Here is a 20,279-nt window from a genome sequence, read left to right as displayed (position 1 = left end):
TGTTGTTCTTCGTCTTATGCTAAATGAGAATTTTGTGAGAGCTTTGAGATTCGATTTATCTATCTTCATTTAAATAATATTTTATATATATATATGTATGTATATATATATGTATGTATATATTAGTGTTATCATAATTTCCTTATTTTCCACCGACATGGACCCTCCTTTCTCCCCTTTTCTACGCGCAGCCTCCGAAATAAATTTTGCGTTGCTTTCAAAAATTTACTTAACTAATTAATACTACTGGCCACTACATAATTATTATGCCCTAAAAATCGTTCTTACACTATTTTAAGCACCAAACACCACAAACCCTAAGGGTGCATTTAGTTGGTATTTAGATGGGAAATGAGGGTGAGATTAACATATTCTCTTATTAGGTTGATTTTCAAACGGTGGAATCTCAAACTCGCTCCACATTCTATTCTCCCTTATGGAGAATAGTCAAGCTCACCAAAATGATGAGAATGGTTATTTTCGACAATGGATGATGAGTTATAACGCGTAAAAGACTCTTTTACCTTTATTACAAAATATTATTTTATTTTCCAAAAAAAAAAGTAGTATGAAAATTATTTTATTTTCACACTTATATTGACTTTTTTATTTATACCAAAAATGATTATATTCACCTCGTACTCATTTAACGTTCATCTCACACCATTATGAATTAAATGCACCGGAACTTTAAATATCTATGGGGAAATTTTAAACTTAACACCCCATACTTGGGGGATTTGGTACTGGATTGTGACGCAGCGGTGCAGCACCCACGATTGTTTCACACACACACTAAAAAGCTTGATATCATATTCAGATAAACAAATAGAATGAAAAAATGGAAAAAGGATAGAAGAGATGGGTGTGCACCAATGGCTGCCCGTAGTTGAAGCAACAAGAATCTTTGGATTATTAGATCATATACCTATATGTTCAATGTGTCACTTTTCAGCCATCTCTTTTGCCTTTCATAATTGTTATTTTGTTTCAATCATAACAAAATACTGTAACAAATATTTACATTGTTGGTGCAGGAGTAAAAAAAAATAATGAAAAATATAGAAATGAAATTCGACCGTAGTGGATTGAGGCATGGGTATCGCTCTCTTCAATGATATTCGAGCCATATGCAGTTCCTTGGTTAAGAACAGGTACACCAGAAATCTCCTGGCTCGACTCCTCTAGGACACAACAGCTCGACTCAGTTGTGTATCTAACTCAGACCTGTACTGGATAGTTAGCTCCAATCTGAGAATACATTTGTAAGTTTACATAAATGACCTTTGTATACATATACATTAATAAATATGAATCAAGTTGCTTATTCTGTGGGTTAATTAAGCTGTTCCAAGTCTTAGATTCTCAAAGCAAGAGGTGAGGAATAATAAGTATTTGCTAATAAATTGTTTGTTTTCCTTTGTGAATACTATATAAATTGCAGGTAACGTTTACAACTTTCCATGCACTTTGAAAATCCATGACATTGGACATGAAATCCATGTCAGAAAATATATGGGTTTCGTATCTTTTTTTTCTTCTTCTTTGTGAGCTGCAATTTTGAGGAACACATAAAATTGACCTAAATTCAATTTTTTCCTAATTTATTGTCATTAGTTTTGAAGTTTTTTTCGTGGCTTTCTTTTCTAATGGATTCGACATTGAAAATTCATTCTTCTTCTTCTGGGGACTTTTTTCAGGTGGGAATGCAAGCCTACTCAAAAGATCTTCCAAAAGATGAAGGTATGACAAACTATTTGCATTTAGAGGCTGTAGAATCATCGTCTAAGGTAGTTGCTTACTCCGTGGGTTTGTTAAGGTGTAATTTTATATCTTTAAGCATTTGATATTAAAGCATGGGGTGATTTCTCCAATAGGGTATTCTTCAGGAAAAGGAAAATAGTTAAGGCATGTCCATTCATGAGTAAATTGATTAATAGCTTTTAAGTTCCATCTCACCTGTTTTTTGTATTTGTTTAACAACTGCCTTTTTGGATGAACTCTTAAAATCTTGTCTTGGTTGTTGTTGCAGAGTTAAATTTCACTCACCTTAGTCCATTACCACCATGAATGATCTAGAGAAAAAAAAAATCAAGACTGAAAATCCTGAGAGTGCACCTGCAGAGATTGAGGACTCATCTATTGAGATAAAAGTGTTGTTCTTTGTCAGAACTTGGGATCCTAACTGCCATGATGGTGGACATGGAGTTTGATGACGCAAATTTCTGCACGATTTTAGACGTCAGCACCTGATGCCAAGGAGTGATGAGAATGACCCTTGGTGGTTCGGGGACACTCCGACGCTTAAGTCAGTAATCTTATTCATAATAAATCAATATTCAAATGTCTTGTTCGTAAAAGCCTACCTAGGATGAGTGTGGTCATCCTCCTTTTATATAGGTGCTATAAAGTGTGTCCATTGGGATTTTCATATCCCGATTGTTCAATCTATTGAGATCTTGAAGTTGAAGTTGTGATACAAGGATCCATCTTGATCCTTTGTTGTGATATGAGGCTTCTTCATGATCCTAACATTGAGATCGTTGAAATTGTTGCGATATGAGGATTTGTCCTCATCTAACTTTTTAGTTTGAGTTTGAATCCTCCCTAGATTGTCGTTAGGAAATTCTCTAGGTCGAAAGATTGCACGATTTTAATTTTTTTTGAGCCGTCGTCATTGGTTCTTAAACCTAGGAAATACGTTGGTGGTATGAGAAGGATCGGACATTTGTTTATATACCGCTCGATTTAGTAATGTCAATATCATGTGTGATAAAATCTTAACAATGCTCATGGGTGATAAAATCTTAACAATGCTTATCTTCATTATTGTCTAAGCAAGAGTATCTTTATAACATGCCCACACAAAATTATTATTACTCAACAATGTATTGGGAAACAAAGCTTATAAATTCAACTCAAGCTAAAGAGCCAACTATAGGACTTCTTACGATATGGTCTTTATTAGTCCAAGTGTATGACCCATAAAAATTATTTTTCTTTTTACCAGACTTCTTAGCTTTTCTAATTGGAATCAATGTAATTTCGAAACTTTTCTTCTGCCCCACATGATCAAATGATAGAGTTTCTAGATTGATATTCACGAGTAACCCAATTGGTTGTACGATACTAATAACATAATCACTATTTGAATTTCCAACATTGGTGACAGTCCTCTTAATTGTTATCTTGCTTTTTAATTGCGGGACTGCTAATGATGGATAGTTGAGATTGTATATTGGTGTTATTTCTTCTGGACACTCAAAAGTTGGCTCAAATGATGTAAATTTGTTGGTATTTTCTAAGTCAATATTGCATAGGTATATAAGATAGTCGTCTGTGTAAGAAGCATCATATACTAAACCAGGATATGCTGCTTTTGTTGGGTTGAGGAGACCAGACCCAAATGCAAGGGGAGTTGCAATTTTAATTACCATCATAATCAGTTATAAATCCATCCATGTTGTTTCTCGTTGAGGCTATATGGTGAAATATACATGCATTAGATTTTTAGATATATACAATGAAATTGTCAGAATATGAAAACAAGACCTAATTAATTACTTGTAGTTAGTAGAGCAGATCTTATAGCTGCATTACTCCAGGTAGGATGAATGGCTTTAACAAAGATAGCTACAGCAGCAACATGAGGAGTAGCCATAGAAGACCCAGAAACTATGGGTATGTTTGGCAGTGAGTTCAAACACTGCAAAACGCACCTCATTGTGTTTTATATGGATGCATCTGGGTTATTTGTGTTTGGGCATGTGGTAGCAGCAACCTCACCACACCTGAGTTGAGTTTTTTAATAAAGCAGATCACAGCTATGGCCAGCAAAAAAGTGGAAGTTAAACGCACGCGGGACGCTAAATCTTCCGTCAGATACGTTAATGAAATGTCAGAAAAGTCCTCCTAATTTTTTTATTATTACAACTCTACCCTCAACCCTATCATCTTCTCTTTTACCAGTTACAACAAGTCCAGCCGCTCCTCCACTGTTCTCTCCCTGAAGCACGACATCCTCCTGTCAAATGGCATGATTGAGGTAGTTTCCAAAGAGTTTTTTCTTGTTTATTGGTATTTTTGTTCATCAATTCTTGTTATCCGTTCTCTTAACATTTGTATGCGTTTTTTATCGACGAAAATAGCGTTGAAACGTGACATCGGATCGGGTTCGTTTCAGCACATAAAGTAGCTGGATCTCTTTCAGAATAGCAGTAGAGGAGTAGTTGGGTGAGTGTTTGCTTTTCTACTCCGTTAGATATTTTGCTATTCTCCTATATTCGTTCTTTGATAATCATAATGTATTTAGCTGAACTTGATTAATGGTGATCATAGGCCCTGATAGTTGCTTGCGTTAATGCCCAGCTCTTGCTTGGTCTTCGATTGAGGACCATTGTACTAGTCTTTTGTACCCCCCATTAAAAACAAATTATTGCCTGAGGGTGAGGGGAAAAAAATCCGTTTGTTTTTAAAGTTGTCTTTTGCTTGTGGCTGAAAGCTAAATCCATATCGTAAAGATTCCCCTCTTGACAATCGATTGAATGGCTAGTGAATTGATGCATAGAAAAGTGGGGATTCGGCCCATAAAACCATGCTCTCCCTTACTTATACAACCAAGCTTTGCCCATGAATCTTGTTCTATTCAATCTGCTTTAACGAGCATCATACATGCAGGAAACATATATACTTTGCATTATCTATATTGCATAAATTAAATGCGGTATACAAGGAACCTGTGTCCTTATACTTACCCTGCCAGGAAAGAGCTTTGCCTATTATGGTCTTGCACTTTGTTCTGTAGGTCTAAGTATGGGTTAATCCATTAGACCATCTCCAACCCAGTTTGTAAATGCAAATGTGAGATACTGTTTTGTGAGATACTGTTTTGATTATGATACTGTTTTGTGAGATACTGTTTTGTGAGATACTGTTTTGATTAAAAGACTCATCTCTCTATCTCTAGTTTTTTCAAAAGACCCAAACCCATGTGTATATACATGTATATATATATACATATATATACCATACACCATTTTGACTGCAATGCTAGTGATTATATGCTACTATTTATCTTTGTCTTTAATTTATGCAATATTTTAGATTAGGTAAAAATGAGTCAACAAAGGAATGATGGATGTGATGAAGCCCCCCAAACAGAGAAGGCAAATTGGGAGCAGGCTTTGACTGCTATTTTCCTTACTTGCATCTGCGGTACAGAGTCGCACACAGTCCACAGCCCAATCTTGTCTACATGGTTGCATTGAGGATGTATGTTCTCGATTGGAGGAGATACCTGAGACAGCAAATGGTGGTCCTTTGTTAGCTTTTGCCCTGAAGTTGTTTGAAAATAAAGAACATCGAATTTACTTCAATGGGATCAATAGGCCGGAGTGGCAGGTCACTTGGTTGAAGACGAAGTATGAAGAAGTTCATGGACCAGGATCTGCTGATCATCTTTAGGATTGTTGTTTGAAACTCAAGTGAAGATTGTAGTGGCTTGTATGGCGCTACACAATTTCGTACGCTTGCACAAACTTGAGGATGAAGATTTTACTACGTACAATGACGAATCGGTCAACGTCAATGCTACTTATGGCTATGCAAATGAGGTCGACGTCGGGGTATTAGAAGATATTGAAATGACGACTTTACGAGATATGATTGCAGCAGAATTATTTGAAATATAAGTTTAATGTAATTTTAGAAATATATATTAATATTATATATATATGTAATTAAAGACGATCTTTTCTTCAATATATAGAATATTAGACATTAAAATACAATAATGTTTAATTTATGTAACAATATATTTATTCCAATGTATAATTTAAACAACAAATTATCTCTCATCACACCTCAACGTAATTTGTAATTGCCAAACGCAAAACTACATAATTACCTCACCTCAACACAGTTTTTTAATTGACGCGCCAAACACTTTTTTTCATTAGAACTCACAGCACAGCACCACAGTTTTAGAACTCACAGCACATCACCACAGCAGCTGAAAACCCAACACACGCCCAAACAGACCCTATATTATACTCGGCCTTTCGAGAATCATGCGGTTCCTTAGTTGGAGATGATGCCTCACTCCATGCTCCCAATATATTCAAACCCGGAGCTACAATATCAGGCTTTGAAAAGAAGCAAACTTTTTTAAAGATAAAAACAAATTTGTGATGGTCCTTAACTTTTGTCAACAAAGAAGTAAGTAATTATTACCTTAAGAATGAAAGGATCATCGGGGCTTGGACCCCTGCCGGAGAAGCTACATACTAATGGTGCTGGTTTATCGTTAAAAATAATGGTCATGGCATCTCCAATAGTTGCCATGAGATTCTCAGCAGAATCAATGTAGCTTGAGACATTCATTGAATCAGAAGCCGTTAATGTAGTGGCTGGAAGAACATGATTGTCAACTTTTACTTCATTATCCAGTTTTTTATTATTTTGAAGAACCATACCAACACCACCTGCCCTTTTCACCTCAACACCTTTTTCTGTTCTTCTTCCTTGTCTACTATCACATAACACTATTTTATCTTTAACCTTTTCAGATGAGACGGAACCATGATTGCAGCGTCTTCAGTCCAAATTAAAATAGTGAGTCCCATTATAAATGATATATTTATGAAGATTGAATAATAAATTAATACATAAAGTAGCATAAATGATGAAAATATGTCAATAAATTTACCCTTTTGCAATATCTTCAACCCTAAGATTTTCAGCATCTATTGCACGTACTAATTTGTGCATGTTCTTTAGCTCAAACGAAGTCGTTGTTTGTCCCTAAAATTTGATCATCGAACAAAGCAATGTATTGAAACAGAAAAGAGAAAAGCATGCAATATGAGACGACTATTAAATATGAGAAAAGCCTATTCTGAAGATATATACATTGCAACAAATAACTCTATTCTCACCATGAATTGCATGCCATTATTTAGCACAAGAGGCCTAAGGAACTTGCGATCAATACTACTTGCTCCAACGGTTATGACCCAAGGTGCCACATTCGATACCGTGCTCAATTTTGGACCACCATTCCCAGCAGCGCAAACCACCACAATTTCATTTTTTACTGCGTGAAGTGCACCAATGGCAAGACCATCTTGATCTTAATAGTCTGATTTCAAATCCCCCATAGAAATGCTTAAAACGTGAACACCGTCTGCGATGGCATCATCGATGGCAGCTACAATGTCGGCTGTAAGACATCCGGGCAAGTCGATTTTTTATTTTTGATTTTTGTGGGTATAACCCAACACACTTTATATATTGCAAGACGTGCATTCGGTGCACCACCAGTGGCATTACCGTTGGCAAATCCACCTAAGGCAGCTGCACCCCTAACACGTCGGCCTGCTACTATTGAGGCTATATGACTTCCGTGACCATTTACATCACGTGTTGATTTGCTATCTTCAAGGGCATTTAGTGAACCGTAGTATACCTCAAAGTTCTTAAGATAGTATCTGGCCCTAATAATTTTTCTGAAGACATGTCCAAACCATACATGTTATACATATTTATATCAATCTTTTAGGTTTCATAATATAATCGCGTTTTTGAGAAATCAATGTTCTTGTTTGAAATTGCACATTTTACCAAGTTAGTGCTGGCTTGAAGAACTTAGGTGAAAGGCTCAAAGCAGAAAATATGCACTAAGCCCAAGGGGAGCGGAGGTCGACTATTATAAATATGAGGTTGTCAAATTAACTCATTAAGTTCTTACAGAGCAATTTGAGCTTGGCATAGATATATCCAACTTTTGAATATTGTTTAATTTTCATATATTGAGTTGTGTTTTATTTGTCAGTGTGCAAAAGAGTTTTTTTTAAAAAAAAAGAAGAAGAAAGAAACATACCTTTGATTTTTATTGTTTGCCTCAAAAAAAAAAAAACAAAAATAACCATAAAACTCTATATCCTTAAAAATGATGACAACCATTAAAAGAGAAGTAATATGTCACCTTAGTACAATGGGAAGAGTTGAAATCAAATCCATCTTGGCATATACCCTTCCATGATTTTGGAATGGGATCCATACTCTCTTCATTAAAACTCTTGGATTCTGGCCATATACCTAATCATCAAAACCACATTAAGAAAATTTGATAGCATTACTTAACAAATACTCCCTCGGTCCCAATTTCCCTATCATCATTTGAAAATCCAACCTTTCAAGGAAACATTATTTAATACAATCCAACCACACAAAATAACCATGTCATTCCAAACATTATTTACATGCATTAGATTTTTAGATATATACAATGAAATTGTCAGAATATGAAAACAAGACCTAATTAATTACCTGTAGTTAGTAGAGCAGATCTTATAGCTGCATTACTCCAGGTAGGATGAATGGCTTTAACAAAGATAGCTACAGCAGCAACATGAGGAGCAGCCATAGAAGACCCAGAAACTATATTATACTCGGCCTTTCGAGAATCATGCGGTTCCTTAGTTGGAGATGATGCCTCACTCCATGCTCCCAATATATTCAAACCCGGAGCTACAATATCAGGCTTTGAAAAGAAGCAAACTTTTTTAAAGATAAAAACAAATTTGTGATGGTCCTTAACTTTTGTCAACAAAGAAGTAAGTAATTATTACCTTAAGAATGAAAGGATCATCGGGGCTTGGACCCCTGCCGGAGAAGCTACATACTAATGGTGCTGGTTTATCGTTAAAAATAATGGTCATGGCATCTCCAATAGTTGCCATGAGATTCTCAGCAGAATCAATGTAGCTTGAGACATTCATTGAATCAGAAGCCGTTAATGTAGTGGCTGGAAGAACATGATTGTCAACTTTTACTTCATTATCCAGTTTTTTATTATTTTGAAGAACCATACCAACACCACCTGCCCTTTTCACCTCAACACCTTTTTCTGTTCTTCTTCCTTGTCTACTATCACATAACACTATTTTATCTTTAACCTTTTCAGATGAGACGGAACCATGATTGCAGCGTCTTCAGTCCAAATTAAAATAGTGAGTCCCATTATAAATGATATATTTATGAAGATTGAATAATAAATTAATACATAAAGTAGCATAAATGATGAAAATATGTCAATAAATTTACCCTTTTGCAATATCTTCAACCCTAAGATTTTCAGCATCTATTGCACGTACTAATTTGTGCATGTTCTTTAGCTCAAACGAAGTCGTTGTTTGTCCCTAAAATTTGATCATCGAACAAAGCAATGTATTGAAACAGAAAAGAGAAAAGCATGCAATATGAGACGACTATTAAATATGAGAAAAGCCTATTCTGAAGATATATACATTGCAACAAATAACTCTATTCTCACCATGAATTGCATGCCATTATTTAGCACAAGAGGCCTAAGGAACTTGCGATCAATACTACTTGCTCCAACGGTTATGACCCAAGGTGCCACATTCGATACCGTGCTCAATTTTGGACCACCATTCCCAGCAGCGCAAACCACCACAATTTCATTTTTTACTGCGTGAAGTGCACCAATGGCAAGACCATCTTGATCTTAATAGTCTGATTTCAAATCCCCCATAGAAATGCTTAAAACGTGAACACCGTCTGCGATGGCATCATCGATGGCAGCTACAATGTCGGCTGTAAGACATCCGGGCAAGTCGATTTTTGATTTTTGATTTTTGTGGGTATAACCCAACACACTTTATATATTGCAAGACGTGCATTCGGTGCACCACCAGTGGCATTACCGTTGGCAAATCCACCTAAGGCAGCTGCACCCCTAACACGTCGGCCTGCTACTATTGAGGCTATATGACTTCCGTGACCATTTACATCACGTGTTGATTTGCTATCTTCAAGGGCATTTAGTGAACCGTAGTATACCTCAAAGTTCTTAAGATAGTATCTGGCCCTAATAATTTTTCTGAAGACATGTCCAAACCATACATGTTATACATATTTATATCAATCTTTTAGGTTTCATAATATAATCGCGTTTTTGAGAAATCAATGTTCTTGTTTGAAATTGCACATTTTACCAAGTTAGTGCTGGCTTGAAGAACTTAGGTGAAAGGCTCAAAGCAGAAAATATGCACTAAGCCCAAGGGGAGCGGAGGTCGACTATTATAAATATGAGGTTGTCAAATTAACTCATTAAGTTCTTACAGAGCAATTTGAGCTTGGCATAGATATATCCAACTTTTGAATATTGTTTAATTTTCATATATTGAGTTGTGTTTTATTTGTCAGTGTGCAAAAGAGTTTTTTTTAAAAAAAAAGAAGAAGAAAGAAACATACCTTTGATTTTTATTGTTTGCCTCAAAAAAAAAAAAACAAAAATAACCATAAAACTCTATATCCTTAAAAATGATGACAACCATTAAAAGAGAAGTAATATGTCACCTTAGTACAATGGGAAGAGTTGAAATCAAATCCATCTTGGCATATACCCTTCCATGATTTTGGAATGGGATCCATACTCTCTTCATTAAAACTCTTGGATTCTGGCCATATACCTAATCATCAAAACCACATTAAGAAAATTTGATAGCATTACTTAACAAATACTCCCTCGGTCCCAATTTCCCTATCATCATTTGAAAATCCAACCTTTCAAGGAAACATTATTTAATACAATCCAACCACACAAAATAACCATGTCATTCCAAACATTATTTACATGCATTAGATTTTTAGATATATACAATGAAATTGTCAGAATATGAAAACAAGACCTAATTAATTACCTGTAGTTAGTAGAGCAGATCTTATAGCTGCATTACTCCAGGTAGGATGAATGGCTTTAACAAAGATAGCTACAGCAGCAACATGAGGAGCAGCCATAGAAGACCCAGAAACTATATTATACTCGGCCTTTCGAGAATCATGCGGTTCCTTAGTTGGAGATGATGCCTCACTCCATGCTCCCAATATATTCAAACCCGGAGCTACAATATCAGGCTTTGAAAAGAAGCAAACTTTTTTAAAGATAAAAACAAATTTGTGATGGTCCTTAACTTTTGTCAACAAAGAAGTAAGTAATTATTACCTTAAGAATGAAAGGATCATCGGGGCTTGGACCCCTGCCGGAGAAGCTACATACTAATGGTGCTGGTTTATCGTTAAAAATAATGGTCATGGCATCTCCAATAGTTGCCATGAGATTCTCAGCAGAATCAATGTAGCTTGAGACATTCATTGAATCAGAAGCCGTTAATGTAGTGGCTGGAAGAACATGATTGTCAACTTTTACTTCATTATCCAGTTTTTTATTATTTTGAAGAACCATACCAACACCACCTGCCCTTTTCACCTCAACACCTTTTTCTGTTCTTCTTCCTTGTCTACTATCACATAACACTATTTTATCTTTAACCTTTTCAGATGAGACGGAACCATGATTGCAGCGTCTTCAGTCCAAATTAAAATAGTGAGTCCCATTATAAATGATATATTTATGAAGATTGAATAATAAATTAATACATAAAGTAGCATAAATGATGAAAATATGTCAATAAATTTACCCTTTTGCAATATCTTCAACCCTAAGATTTTCAGCATCTATTGCACGTACTAATTTGTGCATGTTCTTTAGCTCAAACGAAGTCGTTGTTTGTCCCTAAAATTTGATCATCGAACAAAGCAATGTATTGAAACAGAAAAGAGAAAAGCATGCAATATGAGACGACTATTAAATATGAGAAAAGCCTATTCTGAAGATATATACATTGCAACAAATAACTCTATTCTCACCATGAATTGCATGCCATTATTTAGCACAAGAGGCCTAAGGAACTTGCGATCAATACTACTTGCTCCAACGGTTATGACCCAAGGTGCCACATTCGATACCGTGCTCAATTTTGGACCACCATTCCCAGCAGCGCAAACCACCACAATTTCATTTTTTACTGCGTGAAGTGCACCAATGGCAATACCATCTTGATCATAATGGTCTGATTTCAAATCCCCCATAGAAATGCTTAAAACGTGAACACCGTCAGCGATGGCATCATCAATGGCAGCTACAATGTCGGCTGTAAGACATCCGGGCAAGTCGATTTTTGATTTTTTGGGTATAACCCAACACACTTTATATATCGCAAGACGTGCATTCGGTGCACCACCAGTGGCATTACCGTTGGCAAATCCACCTGAGGCAGCTGCACCCCTAACACGTCGGCTTGCTACTATTGAGGCTATATGACTTCCGTGACCATTTACATCACGTGCTGATTTGCTATCTTCAAGGGTGTTTAGTGAGCTGTAGTATACTTCAAAGTTTTTAAGATAGTATCTGGCCCCAATAATTTTTCTAAAAATATGTCCAAACCATACATGTTATACATATTTATATCAATCTTTTAGGTTTCATAATATAATTGTGTTTTTGAGAAATCAATGTTCTTGTTTGAAATTGCACATTTTAACAAGTTCATGAATATACTCATTTATGCTTTAATAAGTGAATTTGTTAACAAACCCTTAAAAATCTCAATATTGTCGCATTTGCTAGAAGGTTGGGCAAAAGCCACGAAGTAAGCAAGCTATTGAGTACAAGTTGGTACTGCTCTAAATTATACATCTTCCTGGAGAAGTTGTGAAGTTCAGGATATAATAAGGCCAAATCTTCTAATCTAATGAATGCCTTCTATAGGCTAATGAGTCTGTAAGAACAAATTCGTGCTGGTTTGAAGAACTTAGGTGACGGGCTCAAAGCAAAAAATATTCACTAAGCCCAAGGGGAGGTCGACTATTATAAATATGAGGTTGTCAAATTAGCTCATTAAGTTCTTATAGAGAAATTTGAGCTTGGCATAGATATATCAGGCCAACTTTTGAACATTTTTTTTCAAATATTGAATAGAGTTTTATTTGCCAATGTGCAAAAGAGCTGAAAAAAAATTTCTTTTGAGAAAACATACCTTTGATTTTTATTGTTGGCCTCAAAAAAAAAGCATTGCAAAAACAAACATAAAACTCTATATCCTTAAAAATGATGACAACCATTAAAAGAGAAGTAATATGTCACCTAGTACAATGGGAAGAGTTGAAATCAAATCCATCTTGGCATATATCCTTCCAGGATTTTGGAATGGGATCCATACTCTCTTCATTAAAACTCTTGGATTCTGGCCATATACCTAATCATCAAAACCACATTAATAAAATTTGATAGCATTACTTAACAAATACTCCCTTCGTCCCAATTTCCCTATCATCCTTTGAAAATCCAACTTTTTAGGGAAACATGATTTAATGCAATTCAAACACACAAAATAACCATGTTATTTCAAATTTTTCCTTATTTATATGAATGTATTTTTCTTTCCTTGAAACAAGGGTAATTAAACTAACAAGGGTAATTTTAAAATATAACAACAAAATTATTAATTAATGAAGAAAATGACGGTACAACCCAAAATAGAAAGACAACCAAAATGAGACATAGGGAGTATTATCTTCATTGATATTAGTATGAGAAGGCAATTAGTATGGATTATACGAAGAATCAAACAAAGGATGCAGAATACAAAATATAGAACACCAATAGGTAATACCAGTATCGATGACCCCAACAACGACATCCATTCCATATTTAGCACTTAAGAGCAGGTTTCTTCCAATGTTAAATTGATCCCCACCATGTACTTGCTCATCTTCTTCTAATCCAACTAACCCTAAGAATTTCCATGACCTTGTGGCCTGCAAAGAATTTCTTGGGTGGCTTTCAAATACTGATACCACTTCTTTAAGTTCTGTATTACAGTGTTTCTTGTTATAGAATAGATTGAGAAAGATTGAAACCCAGAACCCATGTGTCATTATTTTGTACCGGAAAGCTGCAAAGCTTCAATTGGGGTAAGAACTGCAGCGAAACCATCGATGCTATTCTTGTAACTATAAATAAGAGAATTTCTTGCTTCTTCTTCCGTCTCTTTCACTAACAATAGATATGAGTGATGCATCTCTTCTATTTCGTGCAACGCTTTGTCTCCTTTATGTCCTCCAAAGTATACTATATACACCTATTTGGATTGTCACAAAACATGTCAGTATATTATAAGGAAGCAACAAACAAAGAAAGGAAAAAAAGAAGAAAACCTGCTTCTCTGAGGAGAAGACTAAAAAGGGAATGAGAAAGAGAGAGCAGATAAATATGCAGTAATTCATAGCCAGTAATAATGTAACAAATTCCCACCTTGTAGGTACTCGTATTTATACGATTTCGACGATGAACACTAATTAATTTTTGAATCTTATTTTTGTCCCAAAGCTTTTGTTGTATAGAAAAGAAGATGTCCATATTGTATCTAGGCTTTAAAAGAAAAAACAAAAGAATTAAAAAATTTAAGAACTTGGAGAGCATCATTTATATTAAAAATTCGATCTAAGAAAAAAAATGAAAAAATTGTGAGGAGAGGAATTTAATTAAAGGTTATATTTTTTTAAAAAAATCTAGGCCAGCACATATTGTGTACAAATATCGATTAGTATGATAACATACCAACAAAATTGAAATAACAACAATATACTAAATGTTAAATCTAATTAATCATCTGACGCTTGGGATCATCCTTGTTCCCATATGCGATGTTTTAACTAAAAGTTGTAAGTTTTGGATTTTTTAACCCTGATGCAGGAATAAGTTACTTAGTATATTCGCAATGTAAACAAGGAATTGAGGTTTGTTTTATTATGATTTTACACTTGGATGATATTTAAAGATTATTATTATTATTATTATATTTTAAAAATAAAAATAAAACCACAAGCGGTGATTTCACTAGTGGGAGGCAGCACTAACTGCGTGGGAGGAATAAAATAAGGGGAAATTAAATAGAATGACAAAAAGTAACATTTGTATCCCAATAAGGATAAGTCGGGGAAAAATTTAGGAAAAAGTAAAAATATTATTAAGTGACTAAAATTTCCTTCCTATTGTAAAACACGCCATTAGTTTCTTATTCCTCCTTCCTTCTTCTCTTCTTCCTCTTTTGACGCTTCTCTTCTTCCTTCCTTTGGCGCCTCTCTTTACTTCTTTCTTTGCTACTTCTTCTCTCTTCCTTTGCTTGCGACATATATTGGTACTTTTTGTCTTCTTTTTCTTCCTTGCGATTGAGATCGGGATCAGGGCTCCTTCGCTTTCTGCAGAGACAAATCTTCAAAGTAGAGTTTTGATCTAGAGAGAAATAGAGAATGAAAATGAAAAGGCGTTGATCCATCTTCAATATCTGATATTATATCTGTTTTGTGTCTATCAATATTATATCTGTTTGGGATCTTCTAAAATTATATCTGAAAAGGTGCATCACCTTTCTTTCTTTTTTTAATTATATTTTTCTTCTATTCTAGTTATGATGAATCTGTTTATATGTTATCTTTTATGAATATGTTGAAATGTTATTTGTTTCCCCACAATGTTATCTGTTTCTTTTTAACAAGACAGATAATATTTTAACAAGACGGATAACATATTAGCAGCAAATCTCAAATTTGTATCCAAAACAAAAATTTCACAAAAATCACCTTAGAACTTGTCGAAAATATTAATATGATGACAAATCGAAGGAAAATAACAAGATTTGCAAGTCTCGTGGTGAATAAAAGCAGATCTAGTTCATATACAACATAAATCAGAATGAAAAAATCATTAAAAAAGGCCATAGAACTGTCAAAGAAGCTGCCAGCGGCAGGCTGAGAAGATTCGCGTGAAGGAGGAACTCTGTCATTATAGAGTAGTTAAGAGTCTCCATCATAAACCTACTATTTCTACAAACCTCCCAAACAGACACCCATTTTCGTGTACTAATCCAACACTTTCTTCACCAATAAATGGCTAGATGTTAACAACAAGCTTAGGCTACCAATATTTTATTCAAATATCGAAAATGAAGGGAACATGAGTGGAGAAGAAAAAAGAGCACTTGATCCAGAATGTCGTTGAAATTTTTGGGTAAACAAATGTTGGCTCTTAATGAGAAAAACAAAGAAGCTAGCGGCGGCAGGCTGAGAAGATTCGCGTGAAGGAGGAGCTTTGTCATGTTTGAGGAAGAAGATGAGAACATTTTAGATAATAAAATAATATATTTTCAATTTTTGTACTTTATGGAATAGTGTTTTAAACTTTAAAGACTTTATGGAATAAAAATATTTGGCTGTCCTTATTGCAATAAAACTTTTTAAGAGAGGGATTTATCACTTATTTTCCTATAAAATAATACATTCACAATAAATGGACACCCTAACCAAACTTTCAAGACTTGCATACTATTAAGAGTTATTAGGTTACCCAGTGCTCGGCGGCACGGTAACCGAAAGATGATTATTGATTGGGTTATGCTTTTCTTAAAAAATTCTCGGGCTGGACCTAACCCATACCGATAACCCGGTATCCGCCCAAATTACATTCTTATTGTCGATCATGATTGTTTTCAGAGTTGGATAAAAACAATGCTACCACTAATATAATGTTTGATATGCTCATGCACAAGTGACATTAAAATGGTCCTCTCCTACTCTCCTTTAGTTTCTATAACTTATCTTAGTAAATTTTTTGATCTAACTACATTATTGAGTCCAATGAAACCAAGAGAGCATGCAACTATTCCAGTCTAATATAATGTTTGATAAGCTCATGCACAAGTATCACTGGCAAAGTCTTGGTTAGAGAAGAATTAAATTGCTTTTTACTTTTTGTGTGTAGCTTTCAAAAATTTTAAGATGGGTACATGCATCTTGTTCTTTGTCTTCAATATCACATTCAAATATACATATATATGTATGTATGTATGTATATATCACCTGTTCTTCCTTCAGGAAGTTATCTCAACTCTGTATGTACTCTGCTTATATATTAATGGATTATCCCCAATTTGTGGAAGATCAGAGGAGTGTCAAAGGAGATAGTTTTATTTGGTCCGGTTGTTGGTACTTTTAAGTTGTTGAAATGACTGTCTTAAGGTCATTGTATTATACTATTATTAGGTGGTCGCAATAAAGACTTCTTTCCCCATCTATATTGGCATTAGGCTTTGTAGTAGTCATGATGCTTGGTGGTGTTGGATTTCCAGTTTTCTGGTTTGTAGACATTTGGATCTTTTTTGACTTTTTTTATCTTCTCTATGACAGCATTTCTAGAGGGCAAGGCGATAGTAGCCCAAGACTTCTCCTACCCTCCTATGAATTGGCCTTTGGTGAGCTGTTTTAAGGGTCTTTTGTCTTCTGTGTGACAACACCATTTGCTTGTTGAATGGTCTATTAGTAAGTTCTTGCAATTAACTTTTTTATCTCCTGGTTGTCATGGGTACTTTGTTTAGTGGATTGAAATGGCTGTTTTAAGATCATTTTATCATAAACTAGTCCTCTTGAGATTTTCTCTTGGCTGTCTTCAATGGTGATTGTTGCATGTTTGAGTAGGTGCACTGTGGTTTTTGGGAATTCTTTTGTGTGGTGGCTCTATCATGCATAAGAATGGATTTGCTTGCTTTTTTCTGTTTTTTGTTTTTAGAAAATATTTCCAAACATGTTTTTTTTTCCCTAGAAAACAGGAACAGAAAATGAAAATGAAAATGAAAATATAAAATATAAAACAAACCAAACCAAACGGACTCATATTTTTACAATTTCAATACCTGTGTTATAAGCTGTGAAAGAAGATGTCAACATTGTAGCTTGTTATTTTATAATTTTTATGGTAATTTTTTTATTATTAAATTTAATTTAATTTTTTAAGTTTAAACTTATAACTTACAAGACATCCTTATATAAATAAAATTCAAGTTAATATTTGAAAAAATTTAAAAATTATTTTAATAAAATAAATTAGGAAACGAAAAAAAGAAAAAAAGAAAAAAGAAGAACAAAACACCACCCTCTGAAATAAGTTACAACTTAAGATTTTTTTTTAGCCTACCTTTTCCTCTCCATTTGAGTTTCTGTATATTGCATTTTTTGGTTTGTGTATATGATTTCGATGTGATATCATTGTATGTTTGTAGATCTTAAAATCTACAATCAACTTGTAATCATCAAACAATACTTATGACAATCCTACAAGATCAAAGTGAGTCGATCGTGAAGCTAGGTCACCGATGTAGTGCCTACCGAAGAAGCTCTGACGATCAAGTCAGTCAATGATTAGAAATATTTTAATGAGAGGAGTTAATGGTTTTTAGAGAGAAGGAGAGAGAAAATACCAAGTAGTTGAGAGAGTAAATGAGGAGGGGTCTTCCCCTATTTATAGTGTTTCCAAATGACATGGTCAACACGTATTGACCATACGGCTGAGCTTCTCCCTTGGACCGTGATTGGGCCTGAGGCCTTAATATGGGGTTCCTTAGTAGCACAGTTCTTGGGCCTTGTGTGTCCATTCTTGCGTCTGTTTCAATTGTGGGTCTTGCGCTTCATTAGGGCTTGGTCTAGATATACCTTCGAACGAACGTTTGGGCCAGCTTACCAAAGGCTTTCGGGGGTCGTTCGACATGGGCTTAAGTATTTCGGGCAAACGATTTATAGCTCATACAATGCTCAATGTGAATTCGTGGACCGATTTCAACTTGAATCCCATTAAATAGTTTCGATTCAAGATTGGCCGCCAACAACGCAAGACTACTAAGCAAGAGCAAATCGAGTATGAGCAAAATCCATGAAGCGATCCACCTCGCTCTAGCCGCCAAAAAGGGAATGGGATTGATTACGCATAGCACGGGATGAGCTCCTAAGCCGACGGGGGCATATCTCTACTACATAAACTACTGTGGATGGAGCTAGCCAAAGAACGAATGGGACTAATGCATACCATTGACTAAGAAGGGGGCAGGTGAGGAATGACTCGTGGACGAAGCTAGCAAAGGTGTCTTAAGTTTATGCACTACAATTTAGTAATAGTTGGGTTGTTACTTCTTGTCATGGCTGCGAACTTATATTATTGTAATCGTCTTTAGTTTTCAGGGGCGAGTGTTGTTGATTTTGCATTAGCTTTGTTCATATTTGTGATGCACTCAAGGTGTTCGATGTTTGTTCTCTGTCAATAGCTGAGTGTAATTCTACTGTGTTAGCACCACTGCACCAAGTTAATTTTGTTTTTCTTAAACAATTATGGGTAGACCACATTATTTGAAGGAGTAGAGTACATGTGGATCCTTAGAAAAAATCGAGGCAAGGCAAGCTTGGTGGAAGCCTTAAGCGCTTGTTCGCAATTATGGCCTATTAGTATTTAGTAATAACCATTAATTGACATGCCAAGAAAAAGAGAATTGGATCAAAGAATTTGAAAATTATTTGCACTAAATTTATCTGCATATATGTTGTTGTTTTGTTATGGTTAGTATATATTGAAATTTATCTGCATTGCATATAAATTTATATCAGTGCAGATAAATCAAATTTATATTATTTATCATTCTATTATGTTATTTTATTTAATATGATTTATCATGTTATAATTTAGTATCCTACTAGTATATATTTATATAGATGATCTATGATATTATTGCTATAATTCGTATTTTTTATTAAACAGTTCAACCACTCTAAACCTGACATTAAAAACTAAATCCGACTTGAAATCGTGACGGATTTGAAAATCAAAAGTGAAACCGTTTTCAAACGAATTGAGTACCCTACGGACAGTGTTTGGGTTGATTTTTTGCCGGCCCTAATAAAAGAATTATGATATGGATATCTGTTGTTGGTCTGGTTTTGCTATACTTCATGTTCTAGTAATGAGAGCTAAGTTTGTAAGAAAAAAATTATTCTAAATATATCATTATCTATATTTAATTATGCTACGTTGCATTTAATGAAAAATAATAATTTAATTAGAATTCTTTTCCTCTAAATAAAATAATTGAATATCAAATAACTTTAATAATAATTCCATTCAAACTCTAAAAATTATTAATAAGAAGAAAAAAAATTTGACAGTAACTTTTATTATTGAAAATATAATTATATATTTAGAAACTAGAAAAGTATTTAAATGAACAAATATAATTTTTATTTAATAAATGAACATATGTGTAATATAGAAAATTTTAAATAATTGTTTATAATATTTTAGAATTTAATATTTTATGATCTTATCTATTAACACCAAAATAGACCACTAAAATCCAAGGCAACAAAAAGTAGCATCAACATAATTATGAGTCATTCATAGACTCTTGTCACTTTTGGTCACCGATTCTTAAATTTTCTTGCACAACTTGCACACCCCCTGCCCTGCCCTGCCCTGCCCTGCCTGACACCCAAATTGTAAATGTGTGACAATTTGGAAAAACAACAAAAAAGAGAAG

At 34.6% G+C, this 20,279-nt stretch overlaps 1 long non-coding RNA gene and 1 pseudogene across 1 annotated transcript; one reads left to right on the top strand and one right to left on the bottom strand.

The window, feature by feature from the left end:
* Window positions 1–2,381: 2,381 nt before the first annotated feature.
* Window positions 2,382–18,353, bottom strand: LOC119980786 (annotated as a pseudogene).
* On the top strand, window positions 3,779–5,195 carry LOC119981400. The gene is made up of 3 exons (XR_005464112.1): window positions 3,779–4,045; window positions 4,149–4,233; window positions 5,104–5,195. It is a non-coding gene; the product is annotated as an uncharacterized LOC119981400 (long non-coding RNA).
* Window positions 18,354–20,279: the final 1,926 nt, after the last annotated feature.

The sequence above is a fragment of the Tripterygium wilfordii genome, chromosome 16 (assembly GCF_013401445.1).
Source record: "Tripterygium wilfordii isolate XIE 37 chromosome 16, ASM1340144v1, whole genome shotgun sequence".
Lineage (NCBI taxonomy): Eukaryota > Viridiplantae > Streptophyta > Magnoliopsida > Celastrales > Celastraceae > Tripterygium > Tripterygium wilfordii.
This window is presented reverse-complemented; position numbering and strand designations above follow the sequence as displayed.